This window comes from Triturus cristatus, chromosome 5_2, assembly GCF_964204655.1.
Source record: "Triturus cristatus chromosome 5_2, aTriCri1.1, whole genome shotgun sequence".
NCBI classification, from domain to species: domain Eukaryota; kingdom Metazoa; phylum Chordata; class Amphibia; order Caudata; family Salamandridae; genus Triturus; species Triturus cristatus.
In genome coordinates, this window is record NC_140588.1 from 242,493,860 (window position 1) to 242,517,048 (window position 23,189).

The 23,189-nt window shown below is 44.0% G+C and overlaps 1 long non-coding RNA gene across 1 annotated transcript in view; it reads right to left on the reverse strand.

The window, feature by feature from the left end:
• Positions 1–10,993: 10,993 nt before the first annotated feature.
• LOC146822842 (uncharacterized) overlaps positions 10,994–23,189 on the reverse strand; it is a 100,938-nt gene continuing 88,742 nt past the window's right edge. Inside the window, exon 3 of the long non-coding RNA XR_014961844.1 lies at positions 10,994–11,101. This is a non-coding gene — a long non-coding RNA (uncharacterized LOC146822842). The remainder of the gene's footprint in view (positions 11,102–23,189) is intronic.

The following is a 23,189-nucleotide window of genomic DNA, read 5'->3' on the forward strand; positions in this document are numbered from 1 at the left end:
TACTCAAATGGGACAAGAGTGACAAGGAGAAAATTGTCTCTCTGGTTGCCGAAAAAAGGCAAACAATATTATGACTTGCCTTGCCATGTATACCGTCCCGGTTTGGCAATGGCTGCCTTTAAATCAATTTTGGTGAAAGTTAAGAATTGTCTGGTAGTACAAGCGCCAACTGGTAATCATTCAGTCCCCACATGGTTTGATCAAGCTTGCACTAAATCACTATCTAATTTACATAAGGCCCTTGCATTCTGTTGTACCGTCCCCCTGGCCCATTGGGAAAATGGGGTCACTCGGGCCCAGACCTAGCAGCTCCCTACATTCTGAAAGCTGCAAATTTTTCAATTCTGGATGATCTCAACCTGCATTTAGATGACCCTCAATATACAATAAGTAACTTGCTTACATGAATCTGAGATTGTGTAATTCTAACCCCACTCATGTAGCTGGACATCTGCTGGATCCTATGTTTTAAAAGATGTCCAACCTTATCAATTTGCCTCCCTCCCCTTCTGACCATTTTGCAGTGCCTTTTATGCTGAAAGTCATGTCCCCCCTCCTGCCACCCTGTTCGGCCATGGATCAGAAAGCCAGAGGTTGGGCCAAGCTGCATGTCCCAACATTTAATAAGATCCTGGAAGATAGTTGATCTGACCTTAAACAAATCTCTATAAGGGATCAAGAGTTCCTCCACAACTGGCTCTTGGGAGCAGTAGAAACATGCCTCCCTCTTTCAATAAAATGCTAAAGGCGATGCTTGCCCCTGGCACCCACATTTACAGAAAGGTTAAAATGTGAAAAAATCATTGCTAAACTTTAGAAAGGCATTAGAGAAAACACTAGGAAACTATAAATTTGCTTATAAAAAGGCCTTAAGTACATACCACAGTCTTTGTAAAGCCGCCGCGGGGAGTTTTACTCCCAAAAGATTTTACAGGCTCAAAACTGCACCAAAACTCTCTTCAAAGTAGTAAAGAAACTATCAAGCACCGGGAAATAGACAACGTCTCCTGCCCTCTCTCACGGTAAATGTGAAGAACTTGCTGTTTTGTTTACTGACAAAGTTGGGAAAATACATACCCAGCTGAGAAGCAAAAGCTCACAGGATGCCTTGCTAGAGGTAGGGGACCCACTTAACACTAGACAGAATCTCTAAGCAGCCGATTCCATAATCAGTATCAGCTCCTCTCTTAAATTGGATACCTGAGCCTGGCCAGCAGTTTGGGCTGGACTGTTCCCATTGGGTTCAGGGTCAAGACTGATTTGCATAAGGCTGGGTCCAAACTGGAATTGCGTGCTGAGCAAAAAAGATGATAGATTTAGGCCCAGGTCTATGTACTGGGATGAATGTATGACATTGTTCTGCATTCTGTGCATCAATTTGTTCTTTGTGCATTTGTCACCCCGAGTGGGACGGATATGCCCAGACGTGGGTCCTGTGCTCTCCATGCCACTGGAATCAAGCTATCCTGGCTGAAGAGGGGTGATACCCCGAAACTGGTCTTAGGATGCTTGTTTCCAGTCCAGGAAGGACCTGGCCTAGCAGTTCAGTCTGCACTGTTCCTATTGGCTGCAGGGTAAAGACTGATTTTCATATGGCTGGGTCAAAACTGGAATGGCATGGTGAGCAAAAAAATTATGGATTGAGGCCCAGATCTCTGTACTCGGGTGAATGTATGACATTGTTCTGCACTCTGTCCATCAATTGTTGTTTTTGCATTTGTCACCCCGAGTGGGACGGGTATGCCCAGACATGGGTACCTTGCTCTCCATGCTACTGGAATCAAGCTATCCTGGCTGAAGAGGGGTGATACCCCAAAACCGGTCCTGGGATGCTTGGTTCCAGTCCAGGGAGGACCTGTCCTAGAAGTTTGGGCCGGACTGTTCCCATTGGGCTCAGGGTCAAGACTGAATTGCATATGGCTGGTTCCAAACAGGAATGGCATGGTGAGCAAAAAAATGATGGATTTAGACCCAGATCTCTGTACTGGGGTGAATGTATGACATTGTTCTGTATTCTGTCCATCAATTGTTCTTTTTACCTGAGCCCCTTGGACATTACTTTTTTCAATCGCATTCTCCACAACACCAAAACAGGTTCTCCTCTCGATCCCCTACCTCCACATGTGTTGGGGCAGCTGGATCCTTCCATAATATTGATGGTAATAGAGCTTCTGAATGTCTCTCCGAAGAAGGATTTAGTTTCCCAAAGATTGAAACAGGTAATAGTCCTCCCTCTCCTAAAGAAAGCAAATTCTGATCCCTCCATCCATCCAACTTCTGCCCTATCTCTCCACTCCCCATTTCTTTAAAAAAAAATTGGGAGTAGCACTTTAATGGCCATCTGGACTCCTTTGTTGAAACTCAGAATTTCCTTTGTTGCTCCCAATCGGGTTTCAGAGCTGGTTTCTCTACCGAATGTACCCTTTTGGGGGTTGCAGAAATGCTAAGACACCACTTAGATGAGGGTGAAACTTCAGCACTCATCCTGTTGGATCTGAGCGCAACTCTCGATAAGGTGTTCCATCATATTCTCTTGGGAGTTTACAGACATTGGGCCTGGATGGGGCAGCCTTGGAATTGTTCGCTCCTTTCTTAAATACCTGATCTTCCAGGTCTCTTCCATCATGACTAGTTCAAACCCCCACGCCCTCCCCTATGGAGTTCCTCAGGGCTTGGTGCTGAGTCCTCTGCTATTTAATATATATGTCCGTCCCTTAGCAGAGGTTGTCGAAAGTGCAGGATTGTCTCTCTTTTCTTATGCTGAGGATACATAGATTGTGTTCTCCCTCTCTTCAGCACAAGGACACAAGCCCTCAGTCCTCAAATTAGGACTGAGCAAAGTCACCCTTTGGATGCAGAATAATCTGCTCAAATTAAATGGTGATAAAAACAAAGTTATGATCTTGTTCAAAAGACATGATTTTCTGGGGGCCTCAGCAATGGCCCCAGGAATTGGGAGCTCTGCCCCCTCCTTGAGTAGTGGTAAGAACTTGGGATTCATTGAGGATGAATCTCTGGCTATGGAACAACAAGTAGCCAAGGTGACATCTATCTGCTTTGCAGACTTGAAGTGCCTAAAAAAGATTCTATCGCCGATTCCCCTCCCAGCACAGAGAACTGTGATCCAAGCTCTTGTAATCTCAAGACTATGGGCCCGATTCACAGAACAAACTTAAGACAAAATCCTAAACTTAGTACCATTTTGGTATTCACAGAATGCACTTACTACGTCTGGTATTCACAGAATGAACTTACTACTTTTGCGATTCACAGAATAAACTTACTACTTTTGCTATTCACAGAATGCATTTAAGACTACTAACTTTACGTCCGCACTCGGGCCGGAAATTCCGGCCCGGAGGCGGGGCTTCCGGCCTGGAGGCGGGGCTTCCGGGCCGGAGGCGGAGCTTCCGGCCCAGAGGTGGGGATTCCGGCCAGTGGCGGAGATTTAAAATCTCCACCTCTGGGCCGGAAGCTCCGCCTCCGGCCCGGAAGCCCCACCTCCGGCCCGGAAGCCCCGCCTCCGGGCCGGAAGCTCCGCCTCCGGGCCGGAAGCTCCGCCTCCGGGCCGGAAGCTCCGCCTCCGGGCCGGAATTTCCGGCCCTAGTGCGGACGTAAAGTTAGTAGTCTTAAATCCATTCTGTGAATAGCAAAAGTAGTAAGTTTATTCTGTGAATCGCAAAAGTAGTAAGTTCATTCTGTGAATACCAGAAGTAGTAAGTGCATTCTGTGAATACCAAAATGGTACTAAGTTTAGGATTTTGTCTTAAGTTTGTTCTGTGAATCGGGCCCTAAATAAGTCCTGTGTCTGGGAGCAGATAAATCGACCATCCATGGTCTGAAAATGGTGCAGAACGCTGCAGCAAGGCTTCTTAATTGCCTACCTAAGTTTTCTTCTGTCTCAGAGATTCTACAAGACTTACACTGGCTGACAGTGTCAAATCTGGTTAAGTTCAAACCTCTATGCTATAAGATCAAAGCTGGTTCAGCCCCAAAATACTTGAAGGATTTAGTCCAGCTCTATCACCCCTCCTGCTTCTTGTACTCTGCTCAACAGATCCAGTTTGTGTTTCTGAAAATTAGGCTGGCCCGTATCAAAGGCGGGTATTTCACCAATGTTGGGCTGACTTTATGATACTCCCTGCCTGCCTCCTTGAGAGATGAGACTTCTCTTCTTGCATTCCGCAAGGATTTAAAGACCTTGTTGTTTTAATCAAGCTTCCTGTGTTTTCCTTCTTGACCTCCCTACAGTTGCCTGGCACCAGGAAGCCCCTCATGGTAGCTGTGTGCATTACACATATTGGAATAATAATATTATAATAATTATATTAATAATAATAATAATAATCCCAATGCATGTGGAACTAGTTAGGATTTCCCAGCAGCTATAAAATGATGCAAGGAAGGATAGATTAAAATCTCTGAAAGCGGAGGCTTGTGATCAACTTCATTAGGCAAATTTCAGGGATTTCAGGGCGGTAATCCATGCCCAATTTTTTTAAGTTGCCCTAAACTCCAACCTAGAAACCCACGTGGATGAAGCATCCTGGGTTGAATACCATTCTAAAATATTCAGTCTTACAATAGAGGGAAGATTCTCTTTTTTGGAATATATAACATTAATCACCAAACCCGCTCTCACTTGTAACCATTTTGAAGTCAGAGAAGCTTTGCTGCAGTGTAGTAGCATTATGACCCCCAATCCAGATGGTGTCCCAATAGACTTTTTTTTTAGCAATCGGACCTTTGGGGACCGGTCTTGACCAATGTTTTTTATGTTATTGCCAATGTGGGCTCAACGGATTCCTGGTCACAGTCTATTATAATGCCCATTTACAAAAAAGATGATAAATCAGAGCCAAAAAATGACAGTCCTATTTCCTTATTAGAAAGCACTGCCAAACTCATGGGTTGAGTTTTACTAAATAGATTAAAGGAATGGGCCTTTCAAAACAATATCTTCTTGATTCATGTAAAATATGGCTTTAAAAAGGCCAAAGGAACACTAGATCAGTGTTTTAATCCGAGCCTTCTAATCGCCAAATAACCCCAAGCCAAAAAATGCGAGGTCTATTTGGCTTTTATGGACGTATCTGCAGCCTTTGATTGCGTTGCACATCATCACCTATGGCAAATTATGGATGAGATGTACATCGATAAGGCAATCATTCTTTTTATTGGACAGCTATATTCAAAGGCTTCGCCACGTGTCTGCTATGGGAAACAGGGAGAGTGCACTAGATGGTTTGACATCAATCGGGGGGTAAGATAGGGTTGTGTTCTCGCTCTATTTCCTTTTTCTATTTATACCAATGGTGTGGAGGCACCCCTATTAGATCTTGCCCTGGACGTCCCAATGATGAATCAGGTCCGTATTACCATACTCCTCTATGCTGATGATGCGGTGCTAATAGCTTGTACTGGCATAGCGCTTGAAAAACTCATAGAGGAGTATGTGAAGTTTATAAAAATGTTGACCTAAAAGTCAATTTTGTTGCGCGCGCTGCATCGCATTTGGCGATGCTGCGTGCGCAACGAAATTCTTTTTTTTTTTTTCGTAACTTACCTGCAATTGGTCGTATGCCACATTTTGCAACCCCCCACCCCGCCCCTCCTCTGCCCATGTCACCGCCCCGGTAACACACCTATACGGGCCGTCGCTGGGCTGTACTAAAATTCATGGTATGTTTTGGGGAAACTGACTGGTCAGGAGACATGGCGAGTTAAGTGCAATATTAGGACAACCTTGTTTCCAATGGCCAAAGTGATCGCAAGCAAAACACGAACCTCCTGCTCCCACGGCCTCTCCCTGGCCCTTTCCGTTCCCACTCCAAATTCTCCCACTTCCCTTTCCTCTGCTTCTGTCCTTCTTTGAGGAGCTCTGTGTCCCATCTCCTTGACTGTCCTCTTCTTATTTTACATTTTTAAAGTCATACATTTTGATTCACATTTTCTTTCATTTTCGCTCGTGAGGCCACACAATGCTCTGTGACCATCACCAATTCAGCTAACTTCTTAACCTGCCACCTAATGTGAATTGTTGTTAACTAACTTTCTAACATTTGGTAGTAATTCCTCTACTAAAGGGGCATTTACATCCTCCTGAGCCATTTCCATAACATAGGCTAGGCCCGAATATCCTTCAGTCTGTCCAATTAAACAGCTGGTCCCTCACCATTATTTTGTTTGTAATTCCATATCTTAGTCCAATTGATTTTCACTGGGCACACATCTGCAGTCACATTCAACAAGGCATCATTCCCCATCATTTACAGGGGCCACTCTTAGCCCATGCAATTTCTCTAACAATGTTTTTGTCATTTCACTTCTCACCACTAACTGTAGCAACTAATTCACAGCTGCCCAATTGGGTCTGTTTACCTCAAACACAATGGAATGCTTCTCAGAACTGAGTAGAATTTTCCATCATATTGTTTCTTCATACTCATTAAATCAGAGGTGGTCCATGGGACACAGACTATAATTCTAGTCCCGGCCACGGGGTATTCCCTCAGATAGAGAAGGCTAGAAGAGGAAGGCTTCACATGTATGGAGTCCATGGGGGGGCTTCTTCTAGACAGCCGTCTAAAGATTTTTAGGGTAATGGTGAGGATTCATTCTCATTGCTCTCTGTCCCGTAATGGAGTGTGCTCACACACTAGTCTAATCAACAGTACTGGAATCATCCTCTGACCTATGTTGTCCCAATGCCTACTAATCGCAGTGCTCGCTTGTGCGTTACCTCCTTGTCCTCTGACTGCTAGTGGTCCTAGAGGTGCTGCTCCATTTCCAGGTGAGCTGCAGTCCCTCCCATCAGCCAACCTGGGAAACATATCCAACAGATCCTCCTCCCTTGTGTTCTTGCTTTCCTTTTCCTTGTTCTATCTTGAGACTCAGTGGTCTGGGGGAATAGATACAAAGTGGGCAGAGCAGTAGGAGCACAAGCCCTAACAATGTCCCTAAGTAGGATAATTTGGTAATCCTGTTTCTCCTGTGTATCTCTCATTCTCCAGATTTAGGAATCATGTTTACATTTTTGTGCCTCCTCATGCCATTGTATGAAGAGGGGTCATTGTTCAGCATCTGAACAATGATCCCTCTTTATGCTTTGACAATCGTTTCAGTTTTTTTCTATCAGTTAGCTAATCTTTTGATCTCAAAGATAGCATGTTATAGAAAAGATATCTTCCTCTCCTCATTAGTGAATTCCACCCACTTCCATGAATATTTGCACATGCATTTACCATATTGTCCGTGTATAGTATGGACAGGGGTTCCTTTTGGTGGTGGATCGCTACGTTTAGATTGTCCAAACCCCATTGTGATTTCTTGTATTCTACTAACACTAAGGTAAGAGAGGAGAAGATCTCCAGGCCATGACCCCATATCTCATCATCTGGAGGGAGGTAAGGCAAGAAACAGAAAACAGGATATAGATCCCTTATGTTATGTTCTTCTAACTGATTTCAAAGGGGGAGGTATTATGCACTCACAACCAAAGACCTCATTGCATTTGACAAGCCTTCTGTCTACACCCAGAGGTGCTTGTGAAAGAGGGGAGGAAGGCTAACCCAGAAGGTCTCTTCCTCTCATCCATTCATCCTTCAATGATCTGTGTTTCAGGTCCTGGTACTCCTCCCTGTCTTCCCAGCTTTCACGTTGTTTTTAGAGCCTATTCGCTCAATGCTATGGATGCCACACACACTTTTTCTGTTCTTTGGCCTTCTTCCATTCCTACCTACCCAAATCCTTTCTTTTGGTTTTCTTCTGTCTTCTTCTATCCAGATGTATTTGTGCACACTGCTGTTAGCAGTATATTAGCCTTATATATTATAAGCCATGCAAGCAAGCAACAAGGAAACCATAGGCACAATTAGACGTCACTTAAAATGTAGGTTCTGTTTGTGCTCATTCATTTAACCAATTCACTGCATCCAGAGCTTTGCTAATCTCTACTCCAGTTACCTCTGGCTCCTAGGGTCACCGTGTGGGGCTTGGTCCAGAACTCCCCTGTCTTCTTTCTGTTTAGGTGATTCCCAGCCAATGCACTATCTGTAAAAAATAAAACATAAGAAGTCAGGAAGTCTATGTTGCATTGTGTGCAAAATAGCAAGCAGCACAGCAATACAATTTAAAAGACAATTGTCATTTTAATTGGCCAGAGTTCTTGCTAGAAACGTGTCAGCAGTGATAAAATGGAAAAAAATATAAGGCCGTTTGTATGGGCTTTCTTTCAACATATGTCTGTGGAACCTAGGGACAAATGTACCATTGTTGAACTTACTGAAATGTACTTTGTGATTTAAAATAAATCACATTGTGCAAAATAATAGATAAAATGTACTATCGATTTTGATGTTCCATACAGGGGTTTCTTAGGATTCGCCTTTCTAAAATACTGAAACGCCAACAGCGATTTGTTTGCATTCAGAAAAAGTGAACTGCACCTAGACACATACTGAAAACATCAGAATCAAGAAATGCATTGTAGCACTCACATTCAAATGCACAGGAGTGGCAGGAAGCAAGTGCTGGGACTCTCAGCTACTGGTTTCTGTTACACTTTCAAGTTGGGAAGGGCAGCAGGACGACTAGCACAAACTTGATCTCAATGTATCGGAGCGCTTTACAAAAGGACACATTCAGCTGTGTTAGGCACGGGGAGATTAAGTGATTTGCCCAGAATCACAGGATGTTCAGCATCAGTGCTGAGTCTCGAAACTGGTTCCCCTGATTCAAGGTCGACCGCCCTAGCCGTTAGGCCAACTCCTCTCCCCGATGTGTACCCAGTAATGACCACTATTTGGCAAAGCCTCCTTAACCACTTCTAAAGGCACTGAAAACTACTTCTGGAGCCAGATCCAATAACAAAGGAGGCCTGGCAAGCAGGAAGACGGAAACTGCTGGCACTGGAGGGGGACCTTCCACCCAGCCGCTACCTACAGGTTTGGATGTGGCCATCATAAGCACCTTGTCTACAGAGGCTAAATCTGGGCTTACAAACTAGACATACCGAACCACACCAGCAAGATACTGTTTAGTGTAAAATGCTCCAAAAAGGTTTTAAAAATGTTATCTCTATAAAGGCCTTTATTATAACTGTAACTTCATTATGTGTAAGCCAGTTTCATTTGACTGGTGGACATTTCACATGCAAGTACATATTTATTACTTATGATTTTTATAATGCACTGTGGGAATTGTAGTATAATACAAGCCATGGAGCTTTTAAATCCCAAAAATAATTTTAACTTAAATATATGATTTCATAAAAATATCTTAGAAAAGGAAAATGATTCTCATGTTCCATAATCCTGCAAAAATATAATACAATAATTGTTAATTGAATCATAAATCTCTCATGCTTTTCCTTGTACGTACGTTCTTCACATAACATATTTTTCATATAGATATAGAAGCAAACATTAAAGAGGGCCATGATAATCAGAATGTGGAAGGGCTAGAGGATCAGGAAAATACAATCAAAGATAAGCCTACACAAACGGAGATTACATTTACATCTACAGAGTCTGAAACAACTGTGGTTCCAAGAAGACAAGCACCTACAGCTCCTAGAAATGTATGTGCACCTACACAATGTCAAACAAACTTTTACATAGAAAGACTTAGATGGCAAAGATTCTTACAACCACAACTAGGGTTTCAGTAAGGCATGATGATACAGGTGCCACAGCATCTAGAGCAGATTTGGTCCAAATTGAAAAAAACAATGTTAGACGTTCAAAATAAATAATTGTACACCATTAAGACGATTGAACGAAACAAAAGTGACGGCTTCTCCGCAAAGATTGATAGTATTGATAGCTTTGATTGAAACAATTGCAATTTTAAGTGATGGTATTGTAAGGGGACATGGCAATAAAACTAAATACATCCCCATGTAGTGGTTAAAATGTAGCAATTGCCACACCATTACTCAGTAGGGAAACAATAAACATTCCGCAAGATGTGGAACACTGTAGCAAGGTTGTTGCAAATAACTAGGGCCAGGTTATATCATGTCTAACTTTTGCAAAGTATGCAAACGTGTCCTAGGGCTCAGGCTACCCCCTCTCTAGAAAGTAAGGAGACTTCTAGCTACAGTAGAAAGTCTGTGTGTGGTGTCAGAAGATGAAGGCATACTCATAGTCAGCTACTGATTCGGAGGGAGACATTATGCAAACTCAATATAAAGACGCCCACTTCCACCAAACAAAGAAAAAATTAAAAATGTATTTTTTCTTTCACTGTGGATTTTAATGAGTCGATAAGGAAAATGGGTAATTTGTTCCATTTCTGTATCTTTACATTTTCTGTGAATAAATATCAAAATACAAATTAAGTATCTACATTTTTAGTGTGACTGCTTAATTATACATTACATGTGTTACTTTTAATTGACTTATCAAGGACATTGTTGTTGGTTCTGTAAGTGTGTCTCTCCCATCAATCAGAAGCTCTGGTGGCATCATGTGATGGGTTTGGGAGTGGTAAGTCTCCTTCATCTGAGCTGTCCTGGACTGACTGCAGAGGGATTCGCTTCCTAATTAGAACATTGTGTAACATGGCACACACTGCCACTATCTTGCAAGCCACTGGAGGGGAATATTGGAGTGTTCCACCAATTTTGTGATGGCAGCAAAACCTCACCTTAAGAAGTCCAAAAGTCCATTCAATAGCAACCCTGGTTCGGCTGTGCGCAATATTGTACAAGTGTTGGCTCCTTGTTGTAGGATTGAGGTACAGAGTCATCATTCAAGCGTCTGGAGCATAAACACTGTCACATAATACTAAAAGAACATATAATTAAACAAAATTATAATAATGTATTGTTAAAAGTGAATGTAGATGATTATAAATAGCTATAAGCAAATCATCCTCAAACTCCTCTTGAAAGCCGGTTCTATAGGGCACAGTTGCAGAAGATATAGGAGTCACGAGCAGATCCAGGAAATTTAGCCAAATGATCAGAACGTAAATAGCATCTTTGCATGCAATTTGTATGTTTAAAGAGTGCCAACTCTTCCTTTTCTGATATAAGAGCTCTGTAGCACGTGGATGGGAAAATTAATACATGCTTGCGATAAACACAGCCTATAACCTGTGGAAAAAAAGCCAAAACGAAAAAAATAACTAAATTAGTATGCTTGTGGAATATTGGGAGATAAAACATATTTATGAATATTAAGCAGCATTACATCCCCCAAAAAATGCTAAAAACGTGACAGTGAGCTTTGTAAAATCCCTCCTGCTTTGGCAATAACAACTGATAGCTTTGTGAGGCTAAACGGTGAAGGCAGCAAAGTACCTGAATGTGTGTGGGCATAGAAACACCTTGGTGTGTGTGTCCCTGAACAACTCAGGGTCTAATTCAGAAATGAAATCAGATATCACATTGCTGCTCAGCCCATACGTCTCATAAATATCCTCTTCGTTCTGCTGGAATGCATTTCCTCTAACGCTGAAAATGTGCTCCAGTCTACGCCTTCTCCAGTGCTGGTGTACAGCAAAAAGCCTCTTCCTCCTTACCATGGCACACAGAGCAGCCATTGTGGAAAAAAAATAGAAGTTTCAAGCCCATTTATATGTTGATCCCGTTTACTATCTGCTTCCTCTTGATGTTAATATGCAAGTTCTAAAACCTTTTTTGTAACTATTCAGAATTTGCGACCAGTTAGTGCATTCCAAAATAATAAATGCAAATTGAGAATCGGTAATAAGTAATCAATAATTCTTGTGTCAAAAATAGAGACTGTAACATTCGATTTGCATCACTATTTTTGTGATTGAAACTGAAATATGCATTTATACATTCCATAACTTACCTTTTCACTGTTGCTAATATATTTTGGACCAATTTCCGAACCGCAAATGGTTTATACATCTGGTCCCTAGTTACATGTCACATCTCAGAAAAATATTACTTTCAGCAAAAACGCATCTAATGTGCAGAGCAGATTAAGTAGAAGATTTCATTCATGAATAAAATACCGAGATCTTTATTCTCCCAAGATTCATGTTCCAGCTGCCAGACCCGAAAGCAAGGTTGTTGGTTGCTAAATGTGCAAATGTACAACCTTGAATAACATGGCTCCTGGGACGACTAAGTGATTCAATTTAGCATGCATATTAGACGTCAATGGGTACATCAAATAAAAATGAAACAACAGCTAGCATTGTTCACAAAATGTATTACTGAATCTTTATCATACATATCTAAACAAAAATACTGCTAAATAGGAATATATGGTTATATTGTCATAAATTCACTCCACGAGTTGTATAAACTCCCCGCCCTCACTTCACAGCTGTTGTTTGCGTGTGTATGTTACAGTGCGGTCCTGAGGCGGAAGCCGGGACTTATACTTAAACCTTCTCCTATTGCTGTTTGGTACGTGGTTTTATATTTGTAACCTGCTGCTGTTTTAATTGCACTCATTATTTTAATATTTGTACCTGAATCCGCTCAGCTTGTATCTATTGCTCTTTTGCACAATCGGGGATCGAACCCGTGACGAGTGGCCCGTTGTTCCGCCCTCGTGACAGAGGAGGTGGGCGAGCAGACTAGTGCTCCGCCCCTCACTCCACGAGTTGTATAAAATGGCTACTTTCCCCAGGAAGCGCAGCGGACAAGCGCAGCGGGCGCGCCGGCGGCGCGCCGAAGGCTCGCCAAAGGCAAGCCCGTCTGCGCCGGTTCCGTGCCTGGTGCCGGAACCTATGGTCCGGGGTCATGGAAAACGTCAAGTCATCTTGTCTACTGCCGTGACACCCTCCTGGCTCTTCGATATAAAGGCAGGAGCTCGGGATGCGCGATTTTAGAAATGTGCGAGGACGGATTGCCCCCCCCACAGCAATGCATCAATTGCAATCAAGCTCTCCCCAAGTTCTACTGGCATACTAGTAAGCTCTGTTCGGCCTCATCAGTGCCTTGGATTAGGAAAGAACACACTACAGTTAAATGCCTGTTACTTAACGCTAGATCCTTGGTGAGACACAGTATAGAGTTAGCTGACCCCATAGTGGAAACTAAATCACAGATAGCATTCGTTACAGAATCATGGACAGATGCTGCCTCAGGTCCGGATATCGTCAAAGCTACCCCCCCTGAGTACGACTGCTTTGTCCAGAACAGAGGAATTAAAAGGGGGGGAGGTCTCGCTATTATCTACCATAACTCTATCAGAGGTTCATTCCAGTCGGGTACCACCGACCATTTTGAAGCCCTTAGCTTCAACCTGACCCTTTCTAACCATCAATCTCTCAAGGGCGGCCTAATTTACAGGCCACCTGGACCCAAAGCCCCGTTCCTCCCTGCACTTAGTTGCTTGCTAGAAGAAGCACTTTGCGCTAAAACATTCACTGCGCTGGGAGATTTTAACTTTCACCTGGAATGTGAGTCAGATCCCGACACGCGGAATCTTTTAGATCTGATGCATGGGGTTGAGCTCAACCAAAGGGTTATTGGCCCAACCCACAGGGCTGGGCACACTCTAGATGGGATTTTCTCCAATCTTCCCAACCTTGAAATCTCGGCTATCCTCCCGGTCTCCTGGTCGGACCATGCGGTAGTGCACTTCGAAATCAGCCTGGCCCTGCCTTCTAGACCTAGTAAGGTCATGAACCCCCCTAGAACGATCAGGAGGTGGAAAAACATAGATGGAGAGGCTCTAGAGAATCTGCTCAATACCTCCATGCAGCCCCTTATGGCTAACATGGAAGATGCAGCCATTTCATACACTAATTGGCTGGAAGCAGCATGCCTCAACCTTGCCCCTCCAAAAATGTTTCACTCCACCCGATCCAGCCCCTCTGCGCCCTGGTTCTCTGAACATATCAGGGACCATAAAATGTTGTGTAAAAAGCAGGAAAGAATCTGGCGAAAAAATTACAAAGAGGAGGATAGAAAGCTTCTCTATCTAGAGATAAAAAGGTACAAATTGGCGATCCAAGAGGCAAAACATGACTTCTATACAAAACGTATCAAGGAGGCCAGTAATTCCGCCAAGGAATTATTTCGTACAGTATCATCCCTGGCGGCCATCAAACCAGTGGAGATACCTCCTAGCCGCAAATTATGCCAAGAGCTGGCGAATTTCTTTTTAGAAAAGGTAGATATTATCTTCCGTCCGCTAGACATGCGTGTCAATACCCCCGCTCCTGAATTTAACCCTGAGGCAGACATCAACCTTCCGAAGCTTCTCAACTTCTCCCCCATTAGGGAGGAAGAGGTGGTGAGCAGACTTCTACGGACAAACTCAGGCTCCCCCAATGACCCGTGCCCTGCCAGCGTGGCCAAATTGGCCTCATCGGCCGTCGCCGCAGGGCTCACCCCACTGTTCAATGCCATGTTGGAAAAGGGGGAATTTCCCTTATGTTGGAAACAAGCCTCCATCTTACCCCTGTTGAAGAAGCCTAATTTAGCGGTAACTGACCTGAACAACTTTCGGCCAATAGCCAGGCTACCCCTTCCGACGAAAATCCTGGAGGGTATCCTAAACACTCAGCTAAGCGCTTTTCTAGGGGCAGGCCATGGCCTGGACGGTTCCCAACATGGATTCAGGGCAGGGCATAGTACCGAATCTGCCCTGATTAAAGCAACTGAAGATGTGAGAACAGTGATGGACGCAGGAGGCAAAGCTGCCCTGATCCTGTTGGACTTGTCCGCAGCCTTTGATACGGTCCACCATAAGATACTTGGGGACCGGCTCAGGGCCACTGGGATCCAGGGCAAGGCGCTAAAACTCCTGCTTGCCTTTTTGTCGGACAGGACTCAGAAAGTGGCACTAGGGGACTACGAATCAGACCCTTTCATGCTGCCCTGCGGAGTCCCTCAGGGATCCTCCTTGAGTCCCACCCTTTTTAATATATACGTCTCCACCCTTGCACCAGTCATCAGATCTTTCGGCTTTAAGTTAACCTCTTACGCAGATGATACTCAGATAGTGGTATCTCTGCTGCCCGGGGAAACTGACAGCACAGCGGATAGATTCAGAGGCTGTATGCGGGAAGTTAGTAACTGGATGGCTGATAATTGCCTCAAATTAAATTCTACTAAAACCGAAGTCTTGCTGTTCGGGTCCAGCAACAACTTCTGGTCCCCACGTTGGTGGCCCGAGGAAATGGGCACTCCTCCAGTTCCGCTCCCTAAGGTCAAAAACCTGGGTGTACTTATGGACAACTCTTTGTCCTTTAAGCCCCAAATTAATGCACTTTCCTCAGCAACTCATTTTGTTCTAAAAACCATTCGGAAAGTCTTGCCGTTTCTTGCAGATGAGCACAAGAAGACCGTGGTCACAGGGCTGGTGATGTCTAGGCTGGACTATTGTAACAGCCTTCTGTTGAACGCCCAACAGGGGCTCCTCAACAAACTCCAAATTTTGCAGAATGCTGCAGCCCGACTAATCACAGGCACTACTAAATTCGCCTCGGTTTCTCGGGACCTGGCCAAGCTACATTGGCTTCCAGTTTGCAAAAGAATTATTTTTAAATCACTTTGCGTAACTTTTAAGGCCTTGCATGGTCTAGGCCCCCACTGTATCTCCCAACTCTTTCAGTGGCATAGACCATCAAGACCTCTGAGATCAGCTGAGCAGAGTCTGGTAGTCATCCCCAGAGTCAGGAAAGCCCGCTGGGGAGGCAGGAGCTTCTCTCTAGGGGCGGCTAAGGCATGGAATGCGCTACCACTAAACCTCAGACAACTACCGGACCTCCTGTCTTTTAGGAAAGCTTTAAAGACCTGGCTGTTCACACAGTAACCCTCTGCTTATGCACACTCTCTTAACTAGCGCCAGGACACCTCCGGGTAACAGTGCGCTCTATAAATGTGAAAAATAAATAAATAAATAAATAAATTAAAAGACACTTTTTTATTTGCTGCAGCATTGGATCATGTGGACTGATTCGCACCAATTCTGGCAATCACTTGCCATAGTTTGATAAATGTTTGTGAAGATCTGTGTAAGGGATAAAATAGTTAAGTTCCCATTTAAGCCAACACAATGCATGATGTTTGCATCTGCAGCAGAAAACGCCGAACAGCTTTATACCAAACTTGACATGAAAATAGATCTTTACTTAGAAAGCATTCTTTCAGTCTTTCGGGGTAAATCTGCTCAGTAGTTTTGCATATGTAAGGGTTTAAAATGGGTTCTGAGTGTCTTGAAAGGGTTAACTTCATTGTATATCTCTGCCATTTAAAATCATAATTTAGAAAAATGATTAATACGTTCATGTGTTAATGTTTTTTCTAATGTAATTGGCTGATAGAGGGGATTTATGTTTTTACACCATGTTGATATTCATATATATATATTTTTTTAAATCATGATTTTTTCACTGTGAAAATAAAATGTCCAAAGCCATAGGAGGGGCAGCAAGAGATGTGTCAGACCCCAGATGAGTGCTTGAAGGGCACCCAAAAGTGAGGTCATTTGGCCCAAAAAAGAAAAACAAGCAGGTGTGCTGTAATAAAATTGTACTGGAAATTGGGATCTCGCTGCCATCCAGAAAAAAATAGGGAAATAAATCTGCTGCACACAGTTAAAAATGCTTGCATAGCAGGAGTTGGCAGAAGTTGGCAGCCTAACTTGACAACCAGTTTCAAGTTTGCATCCCATTGTGCTCTGTTAGAATAAAAATTATGATTTTGTACGTAAGTTAGTATTTGCAGCACCATTTTGTGTACCGGCGCCATTTTGTATTATGACCGAAACTAATTCTCCACCATTTCCGAGAAACGGCCTTCTCTAGGTTATGTTTCTCCAGAGCCAAGTTCTGCCACACTAATGTATGGCCTGTTCTTATTACCGCATTTCTTTCCTCTAGAAGTAAGCCCTCTCCCACTTGTCTAGTGGCGAGCACAGGCAGGAATGACCTTGACTGATAGATAATGTGTGCACGGCTTCAGAACTGAAACGTACTCCTTTGTAATTTACTGTCCAGCTGCGTCTCTCTGGAACATTCCATGGTGGGTGTGTTTTCATTGATTCTGGAATGTACTTAATGTATCGTTATGCTTGTTGAATTTAGTCCCACTCTGCAGCCCTCTTAGCGACTGGGTAGAAAGGGCTCCACTTTAAGCGAACTTTGAATAAACTGTTATTGGTTCGTATTCTCAACTGTCTGACCGACTCTTTATTTCGTAGAAGGCAGAGAGGTGGTCGTGAATCACCCGAGTGACGCGAATCGGGCCACTTCCTTCAGTTGGCGCCCGAACAGTGACTCCTTCGGGTGAGTAGCCCTTTAACAGACGGGGGGGGAGGTCGGGGCTATTGTCGGGTAAGACGGACGGATCAGGGATCCCTGCATGATTAGCATTGATTGCTCGCAACTGCCCCTTCTGTCTGACCAGTCGGTGCCTGTTCCAGTGGTCCTCCCGACTGGGGTCCTGAATGGCAAAACCCTTGGATCTGACCGTTTGAGTCTGAAGATTGATAGTTTAGAATAGTTCCGTTTTGACATGCTTACATCAGGTGAGTTTGTTTTGGTTCTTTGAGGATATGGTAACATTTTGGTTTGTATCTGGTATGGTCTAAAGATCTTCTTTGGGACAAAAACAATTGTAATTGTTTTCCTGGGCATAGAATAGTGAGTCTGTTCTCTTTTGAAAATGCCTAGCTTTAGTAAAATATTTGCTTTGTGTTTACGTTGTTGCTCTACTGATGCTCGATTGGAAGAAAGTCAACCGGCGCCTCCAGAGGGCAATCCGAAAATGTATGCAAAGTATGGTCATGGCCCTATTATGCTTAGTACATTATGGCATAAATATACCAGGGACAATGCAGAATTGCAGTGGCTGCTGACGGGCACTTTCGATGAACAGAAGATTTAGGATTTGCAAGAACAGTTGTTTAAGAAAAGAAGTAGACAGTCTAGGTTTGATTCCCTCAGAACGTGGCAAAAAGCAGCTAAGTAGAGACAAATGAAAGGAGAGAAAGAGGCCGAGAAAGGGAAAATGCAGACGTTAATTCAGAAGGCCGTAGCATATGACAGGGATAATCAGGAGAATTGTATTGAATGTGAGGATAGAAGGTTTCGATTACATATTGACAAATCATATGTGGCTCAGAAGGAAGATGATACATTTGTGGAAGAATTGTTGGACGCTCGTCCCCCATCCCCTTATGCCCCACAGAGAATATATCCTACTGCTCCAGTGCCTTCACAGCCGCCCATCACAGTTGCGTCTACTGTCTCTGTCCCTTTGTCCACTGTTGACACATCAATGTCTGTGGCTTCGGCTCCCCCCCTCTTTCTTCAATTTCTTTGCCGTCTGTGGCAACTGTGACTGTTAGTACTCCAGCTGGGCCTATTGCTTCAGCATCCTTTTCGCCACATCTTTACCGTATGACACAACCACCAGTGACGATAGTGCGTGTTACTACTGTTGCCTCTTCCACTGTGGTTTTTCATCCTCCAACATTAGTAAGTAGTGGGACGCCGGTACATGGATTTGAGGATAGAGATTGGACGAAGTTTAGGAAATGCATGGGACCGCTAGTGAGGTCTGATGTGGGAGATGAAGAGAAACAGGTAATAGCTAATCAGGCTGCGCAGTGGGCCCGTAATCCTATTTATAGTGTAGAGGATGTTTGGGTCTCTATGAGAGATTTTGAGCCTTTCATACAACAGCATGCCCTTAAACATATGTCAGCTATGTTAATTGGTCTTTGACAACAGTACTTTGGGTCGGAGGCGCCTCAAATTTTATATGACATTAGAGACCAAGTGTATATTAGTGAATTGGGGCCAGAACAAGTCTTTGCTAATGTTACGACAATCATAGCTTACAGGAGCAGACTGCATGAGAAGAGCCCCAAGTCAGTATCCCAGTTTCTGATGAGAAAGGTTCATCCTATCTATAACCAAGAGATTCCAGAGTTAACGGATGGGCGAGGTAATGTGACTCGAGCGGCAGTAGCAGCTCAGTTTCAAGAACAATGGGTTTATACTCCATGGAAAACGAGCAAGGTTTTATCCCTCAAAACTCATTTGCCTGATCCTAGAAAGAATCCTACTGCTTATTATAAGGAGTTGACTGAGGCTGCTTCTTCGACGGTAATGACTCTTTCTGATATTGAAATGTTTTTGATCTTCTTGTTCTGGTTGATTGTTGGAGGCAAGTCCATACTCAAGGTCATGTTCCAGAGCTGGGTGCTACTTGGGATCAAATTGAGGCATGGGATCAGGAAAGAAAGCCAGGTGACAAGCCTTGGGCAGAAATACTTGCTTTGCCTGGCCGCATAATCACATACATGCATTTTCTTATTCCCCTGAGAAAAGTGGACTGGGATAATCTGTCAGCTTGTCTACAGAAGAAAGATGAGAGTGTGTCTGATTTCTTTACTCTATTTGAAGGTACATTTTTGGACTACAGTGGGACGGATTTGTCTATTGACAGATGTGTTTGGTTGTTTGATAATAGATTTGTCTCTAATTTGCTTCCTGAAATTGCGACTCAGTTGCAGGCATCTGAAAGCACCTGGTCCACCTCTTACCCCTCTGTTATTTTGAATATGGCACACCACTATGAGCATAGGGATAATGAGGAGAAGGATAGGACAGAGAGGAGGCATAAGGATTTAAAAACTAAGGTGTTGTTGCAGGAGGCTTTTAGAGGGAATGCGAGAGGACGTGGTGGTACTGCTCGACAGCTGCCATGGACTACTAGGCAGCCAACAACTACGCCTTTGGGCCTGAATCAGTGTGCGTATTGTTAGGAGGATGGACATTGGTGTAGTTAGTGTCCTGTGCTTTTGCAGAAGGTAGCTGCCCCCAGAGAATGTATGACGCTACAACGCAAACCTTTACACCACATGGCTTTACAACACAGTTTTTACATCGCAACATCCTTTACAACGCTTGATTTTACAACGCATGCCAGCACAACGCATTTTTAGAAACTACATTTACAACGCATTCCATTACAACGCATAACATTACTACGCATATTACTATTAGGGCCACAGTAGGGTAAGTGTTGGATAGTGTAGGGGTATAACTTACTATTCCCACTGCAGTGAGTGCAACAGTAGGGTAAGTGTTGGATAGTGTAGGGGTAATGATTAGTATTCTCCATTACTTACCGTATAATGCGTTGTAATGGCGTGCGTTGTGTTGACATGTGTTGTAATAATAATAATAAAAGGCATTTGTTGAGCACGCAGCTACCCCAAACGGGGTGTCCTGGCACTATAGCAGACAAAGGGCAGGGAGAGGAGTCGCACAGAAACTAGTCATTCCGACTAAAGAGCCAGGTTTTCAGGGACTTGCGGAATTCCAGTTCAGACTGTAATATGCGTAGATGGGGGGTAGGTTGTTCCATGTTCTGCCTCCCATTCTAGCTTTTGCAAACCGAGGAGTGGCGAGGAAGTGTTTGTTGTTAGACCTAAAAGATCTAGATTGTTGATAGGGTCGGAGTCTCCTCCTTAAATATGCCTGCCCTCTTCCTTTGTCTGCACGATAAGCGAATGTCAGGGCCTTGAATTCGATGCATTTGGCTATTGGCAGCCAATTAAGTTGTTGAAGGTATGGAGAGATGCGGTGTCGAAGCAGGACACCACAGACCAAACGGGCTGCGGCCTTTTGGATGATCTGAAGTCTACAGATCAGGTCAAGCGGAAGACCCATGTATAGACCATTTGCATAATCAAGGTGAGAGGTTATCAAGGCATAGACCACGGTTTTATGAGTTATATTAGGCAGCTAGTTGATGAATTTCCTAATAATTTTAATTTTGCCAAAGCGGGCTGCCCAGACCGTTTGAACATGCGCTGACTTTTTTTTACAGAGTCCTTAGGTGAGGGGTATTCCCCAGTTCAAAAGGCCACCATATGTTAGAAGGGGAGAAGGGTTGGTTAAAAAACAAGACGTCATTCTTATCCACATTGAGTTTTAGAAAATTGGGGTTCATCCAGGCGGCGATGTTCTTGAGGAATTCTTTTAGCGGGTCAAAGGTGGAGGCTGACACATCACTAAAAGTGAACAGTAATTGGGTATCATCCACGTATGATGTTACTTTGATCCCAGTTATGGAGATACGCTCTGCCAGGGGGGTTAGATAGACATTGAAAAGGAGCGGGCTTAGGGCCGAGCCCTGGGGGACTCCCCACTTAAGAGGTTTGGCGGGTGAAGTGAAGGGGTGGGTCCGGACCTGTTGCTTACGGTCATGTAAAAAGGATGAAAGCCAGTTCAACACGGTTCCCTGGATGCCTATGTCCTTTAGGTGATTTAAAAGAATGGGGAGAGAGACTGTGTCGAATGCTGCAGATAAATCTAACAGCGCCAACATAGCCTTAGAACCTCCATCCACGGCCCATCGTATGGAGTCAACCATTTTAATCAAAACTGATTCCGTGCTGAAACCAGGATGGAAACCAGATTGGGATTCATGGAGAAGGCTGTTAGTCTCAATAAATCCAGCCAATTGCTGGTGCACTAGTTTCTCTAAAACCTTCGCTGGAGCGGGGAGCAGAGAGATAGGTCTGTAGTTACGAGTGATTTCAGGGTCAGCGTTGGCTTTTTTTAGTATGGGTAAGAGAAAGGCATGTTTCCAAGCTACAGGGTACGAATTCCAGATGGTGTTCAAATAGGGTTTAAGACACTCTGCTGAGGCACTATATTGATTGGCTGGCCAGAGATCACCAGGGGATCCTGATTTACACTTCTGCAGTTCAATCAGCGAAGCTTCGACAGAGATCTTAGTGAATTCTGAGAAGGCTGGCCTCAAAGTCTGATCCCCATCATGATCATTAATCATCTGAAAGACTTTGAAGGAGCCAGGGAAAGAAGCATATATCAAAGCAATTTTCTCCTCAAAGAAATCGGAGATTTTATTTCATAGTGTCTGTGAAGGAGAATGAGTATGGGTAAGCGCAAGTGGATTAGTGAAAGATTTCACAATTTTAAAAACTTCCCTGGAAGAGTTCTTAGCACTGTTAATCCGTTCAGCCAGAAAGTCTCTTTTTCTTCCAATAAGGAGCTTGCGGTACTCTTTAAGCACAGCACGATAACAAGTTTTACTTTCCATGGAGTAGGTTAGTCTCAGGTTACGTTCTAGTTTTTTACATTCAGATTTTTTTGCTCTGATCTCTTCCGAATACCAAGGTGCAGAGGGGGACGTTCTAGGTGACTTTACTGGTTTCAGGGGGGCCAGAGAATTAAGAGCTTTCCTAACCCATTTATTTTGATTTGAGATGCTGGCCTCAAGATCGTTTGAAAAAGAAGGCTTGGAGTCCTTCAGATGTTGGAAAAGAGACTCCGAGGTAACCTTCCTCCAATTTCATCTGAGAACTTTGGGGATGGAGGTGGCTCTTGCCATGCTTGTCAGGTGAAGTTGGAAAGGGATCAAGAAGTGATCTGACCAGACCACCGGCACAGATAGATGGACTACGATGTCGGGGAGGTTAGAGCAGATCAGGTCCAGTGTTTGGCCTGCCTTGTTTGTTGGAAGTGATACATGCTGTACTAGATTGCAGCCGGCTAGTGTGGAAATAAAGTTGGAACTATGCTGGCAGGTAGGATCGTCTACATGTAGGTTCTTTTCACCTAGCATCGTAAAGTTGGAATACTGTGTGCTGGCCTGGGAAATGTAATCCACAAGGGTGGGGATACGTTTGAGACAGGAGTCAGGAGGTCTGTAGAGCAGAAGTCCTGAGCAGGAAGAGGACGCCAAGAGTTTGACACAAAAGGGCAATCCTTCGATGGAATCAAACTGCGCGAAATTGGACACTGCGATCTCCCATCCTGTTTTGTGGATGATAGCTAAACCCCCTCCCGATCTCCCGCTTTGTCTATTAGCAAATACTATGCCATAATCCTCAGGGATGGATAGAGTCAGTGCGGGATTAGTATCATCCCGAAGCCATGTCTCCGCCAAGAACAACAGGTCCCAGTCGTTATCTACAATGGACTGATATATGTCCAAGGCGTGTTTGGGCAGGGATCTGCAATTGTTCAGACAGGCTTTTAACTCCACTTTCATGGGTGGAGTAGCAGAGTATAGGCTACTTACCATACTTCACGTTGCGAGACTGCTGGTATTTGGGATAAACACACAGTCCGGGCATGTATAGGCTTCTTTAGGGTCTCTGGGGGTCAACAGATGTCCTTACCAGAAAGTACTAAGAAACACGCTTTTGTCTAAGGATCGGTATTCTCCCTCCACTCAATCAGCATGGGGTTGCTGCAGT